The following is a 5000-nucleotide window of genomic DNA, read 5'->3' on the forward strand; positions in this document are numbered from 1 at the left end:
AAATTTAGCAAGCAGATTTAAACCAACCAGAAAAGGGATAGCATTACTAATTTGATGACAGGAACAGTGTATTATGTAGTGAACCATGGAACTCGACTTGTTTTTCAGGTATTTAACACTATTGATGATTGGTCTCACCAGCAGGTAAGGTTGTTACAAAGATTCCACCCATAGGAATCACAATTCTAATGCATTTTATAAATGAAATGATGTATGACTTTTGTGAAAATATGATTTATATTTTTTTGCAGTAGAAGCTTATCACTGCACAACTGTTATGGGAGGGTTTATTCCCTTTTTTATTTAATTCAACTCATATCATTTGGAACTTAATGAATGCTCAGCCATTCTGCTTTTGGCTGAGAAATAATGTAACTATATTATAATCAATATTAGTTCATGATGGTTCTACCAGCTGCTTAAGTAAATATCCAAACAAAACCAAGATTGCTTTGAAAGTTACATGTGGCATTATTTTCATTAATTTCATTGGGACTTGCAACCATTTAAAGTGAAATTTTCTGAAATGATATCACTAGGTACTAAATTTTCATTTACATAAATTTCAATATTGATCATAGAATGGTGTTCCAAATTATCTGAGGCAGTTTTTTTTTGGATTATCAAACAGAAGTTTGGCAGTACCAATAAAAAAGCTGAAATGCACTAAGTATACACAGAAAATGTTGTTTTCTATGGCAAGCAGAGATTTATATAGTAATCAGGTTAATATTTCACTGATTGGTACAAATGAAGAGTTATTGGAACTGTTTGATAATTCATGTATCAAACAGAAGGCTCTCTTAAGTCCACAATCTTCTCTCTTCAGCATCTTCAAAAAAGGTAGATTTGTTGATACCCTTTGCTTTCCTACATGCTGTATCTGTCCATATTGTTTAAAGCCAAGTTAGTGCACTTTTACAAAGTTGTGTAAAGAGAAAATGATGCAAAGGAAGGGAGTAAATGAGGTAATTGTTTTAACCCTTAAAGGACAAAATACAGCAATATGTCATTCTCAGATTTGTGTACACACTAGACAAACCACAGCAAAAGTGACCCTCGCCAAAATAGTCCTGACTGTCCATATGAGAAATATACACGTTAAATAATCTGAGCTGAAATAATTGAGTACAAAAGTAGAAACATAAAAAGTCAATTGTTTGCACACATGAACATTGGACTTTTATTGTCCTTTAAGGGTTAAACGAGAAAGAGCAATGAGAGCAAGACACAAAGGAAGGAATGAGTGAAAAATGAATATAGGTCAAGAGTGAAATTTAAGTGAATGTAAGAAGGGGAGACTTGAAGATAACAGAAAAGAGAGGTATAGAGGAATTAGATGAAAAAAGGACTGGAGAGCAGAAAGAAGGAAAAGAGAAATAGAAAGAAAACTTTAAATATAAAGAGAGAGAATGAGGAAAAGAAAAAGTGCTGATGAAAGAGAGGTAGGCATGGAGGATTGATTGATATAGTGGATGATAAGGGGTAAATAGACAAAGGGAAGGGAGGGAAAGAATGGGGAGATAGAATATGTGCCTAAGGCAAGAGTAAGAGAGATAGAAAGTCAGAGACAGAGAGTGAAGGATGAGAGAGACAGCGATAGGCTTGGAAAAAAAATAAAGCCATTTAAGGAATTAGAGGAATTAGATGAAAAAAGGACTGGAGAGCAGAAAGAAGGAAAAGAGAAATGGGAAGAAAACTGTTTAAATATAAAGAGAGAGAATGAGAAAAAGAAAAAGTGCTGATGAAAGAGAGGTAGGCATGGAGGATTGATTGATATAGTGGATGATAAGGGGGAAATAGACAAAGGGAAGGGAGGGAAAGAATGGGGAGATAAAATATGTGCCTAAGGCAAGAGTAAGAGAGATAGAAAGTCAGAGACAGAGAGTGAAGGATGAGAAAGACAGCAATAGGCTTGGAAAAAAAATAAAGCCATTTAAGTGAAGGAAAGTGGGAGCTTGGAGTGAAAGAGAGAAACCGTAAAGTATACCCTGCACTAGCACAAGTATCGTTGACCTTCCCTTTGTGCCACTCACTACCACAGCTGTAAGATTTCTCCAGCTAATTCCCCTTACAGTCCCTTTCTCCATGGCTCTTTGGCACTCCTTGTAAAAGAGCAGTTATAAAATTGTTGATATAATTGATAAAGGACCCATTGAAAAGGAATTCTCACAGGACCAGATTGAAAGCAAACTGCAGGCTGTCAACGAAATAAGAATAAAAGTTTCTATTATTGTTAAAAAATAGGTAGCCTGGTGGTCATCAGCCCTACCTATACTTATATCTCAGTATGATAAACTTAATTATTATAAGGATATTTTTTAGCATTCCATACTAGAAAAAAATAAGGATGGTGATAATGAGTATTAAATGATATCAAAAGTAGGAAATGAAGGATGTTTGAAACCAATCAACAATGTTATATACAGAATATTAAACAGCTACGAATCTAGATATATATATATATGTCAGTGCATTTAGAAATGAAGAAATAAATAATTCATGTATACTCAAGGCAAACCATAGACTGGGTATGCACACATGGATGCATGTATTTTATGATTTTATGCAGCTTCCTAGATTGATAGGAGAGAAGACCTTGATATTTTGTTTTAGCTTTGTCTCATATTCTTGATAAGAACATAAAATGGGGACTATCAGGGAGTTTGGTATATTTTGTATAATTATTCCTTTCCTGAAATTTTGATCTTTGCGCTATATCTGAATATTATGTGATGATGTAGTTGCTTAGTTGCTAAGACTGGAGGAGAGTTGTACAGGAATTTGAAGGATATGAACTTTAATATAATATTTTGTGCTAATTGGAAATTGCTGAGTAAGCCAACTTCTCCTTGCTAGCATTTTACATTCATAAGTACAAATTAAGTATGGTGGATAATTTGAATAAGTGAATTATTAAAGTATAGCAAACATTAATTGCCAGAAAGTTATAGATTTTTCATGTGCACTGGGATATCTAATTGGAGGATATCTTAGTATAAAATGTGATATAAGGAATGTATGCACGCATATTGGAGAGTAACAAGATTCAATCAGAGGAATAAAAATTTATATAATAGCCTTGTGAAAGTAAATCTCTTATGCTAGTCCAGTAAGTCTTTATTGACAACAGCCAATATAGCAGTCTGCCCAAGAATCACATTTTGAATTGAATGTTTTTAAAGACATTGTTATAATTAAGTGCGCCACAAATATTTTAGCCAAGCTGACTTTGTAGTCTGCACTGTAAAGCATTTGCAACTTTTAAAAAAATTGTTTAAAATATCATTATAACTATAAAGAAGTATCCATATATTTGGGTCCTGTTCTTGCTGATAACATGGGATTTGAAAAGAAAAGTTATGCAGTCAGACAATATGAATTAATTATTAAGAGCCTATAAAAGTTACAAAATTATGGAGACACTGGTACCATTCCCAACCCTTGCCTATCCGAGGTCTAATATTCTGGTTTTATGTAATTAGAAACCTTGTGTATATATTTATATATATATAAAGAAGTTACCCATGGTCAGGTCACATCCTTATCAGTCCCTTCAACACCATAACTATAACAACAGTGTCCTAGCTACACATTAACAATAACCTCCGGTGGTGATCTTCTAGCGTAACCACTCCTTGTTCGGCTCGGTCTGGTCATCTATGAGAGTCAAAAGCCTGCAACGAACCCGGTCCCTCCGTGTCAACACCGGACACCACGCTAAAGTAAGCGCACCACACAACCTGGCCCCGGACTCCTGCACGATACTTGTTATTTACACCTTTAACACAGAGCAATGAGTTATCTCCTGCTGGAGCTTTATAAGTGTACACTGTACTCTCAGTGTTTATGAATGATCCATTTAAGGTATTGGCAGGAACTCGGTAAACTATCAGAAAAAGTTGCATGGTTTTGGCAATAGATACGGAAGTTATAAATATTCATACACTTTTAAGGTATATCAGTAATAATCTGATTCTCCAAAGGAATCATTGACTGTGAAAGATGTATGTATATTTTTCTTAATGCTTTTGCATATTTATCTTTGCTAAACCCATGTCATCAGGTTTTGCTCCACTTGAATCATCATCCACATTCAGTTCATATGGGTGCATAAAAGTATGAGATAATTTTTAGTTTACATTTTTAAGAATATCCTTTATAATCATATTTCATACAAATGTAATGATACACTTTATTGAGTAAGATGTGAAAAAGGTACTATGTTTTATGCACACAGAATGGATGATATTAAGGAGAGAGCATTTTAGACTTTCTATAGTTGCTTGAAGATAGACATTAGAGTATCTCACCTTGGATCATTTCACCATTCCTTGAGGTCCATTTAGGTACCACTGAAGAGTATATGGATTGCAAGCAGCAACAAACAAACAAAAAAGTATATTCTCATGGTGCCAAGTGGGTTCATTATTTTAAAGTATTTTTGTAGGGATTTTTTTCTTTCTTTCTTTTTTTATATATAAAAGATAGGGTCACCAAAAAGCTTTAGTAACCTAAAATGAATGACCATTAAAAAAAGGGTGTTTATGAATGATAAATGACCAAGGTGATGTTAGTGCATGTTGGTAGCAGCCTGTCTTAGGTGCACCATATTTTAATAAACTAGTTTATGTTGGAAAGTCAACGGACATTAGTGCTAACTCTGCAAAACAAAACATTATACCATGCAGCAGGCTGTGTGGTGAAAAATGCATAAAATGCATAACTTGTAGACTGAATATTTATCATAATGATTTTAGTGAGTTATCATAGTATTATTATGTGTATTTTGACAGTTCTGTTCTTCTAGAGTACAGTACATATATTTTCTATGAGTAAATGATAGCTAACATTGCCATGTACCCTATCTTGTAGCTCCTGAAAGTGGAGAAAATGTATTGTAGAGATTGTAGAGATGTACTATGATTTACGTTGGTATGCTGTTCAACAAGTAGATCTTTCTTTGGTTTATTATAGCATGTATACAACTTTTTATTTGT

At 33.8% G+C, this 5000-nt stretch overlaps 1 protein-coding gene across 1 annotated transcript in view; it reads left to right on the forward strand.

The window, feature by feature from the left end:
- The window catches only part of LOC125047319 (voltage-dependent calcium channel type D subunit alpha-1-like), a 91272-nt gene that overhangs the window by 63388 nt on the left and 22884 nt on the right, over positions 1 to 5000 (forward strand). The window lies entirely within an intron of this gene.

This window comes from Penaeus chinensis, chromosome 40, assembly GCF_019202785.1.
Source record: "Penaeus chinensis breed Huanghai No. 1 chromosome 40, ASM1920278v2, whole genome shotgun sequence".
In the NCBI taxonomy this organism is placed as follows: Eukaryota; Metazoa; Arthropoda; class Malacostraca; order Decapoda; family Penaeidae; genus Penaeus; species Penaeus chinensis.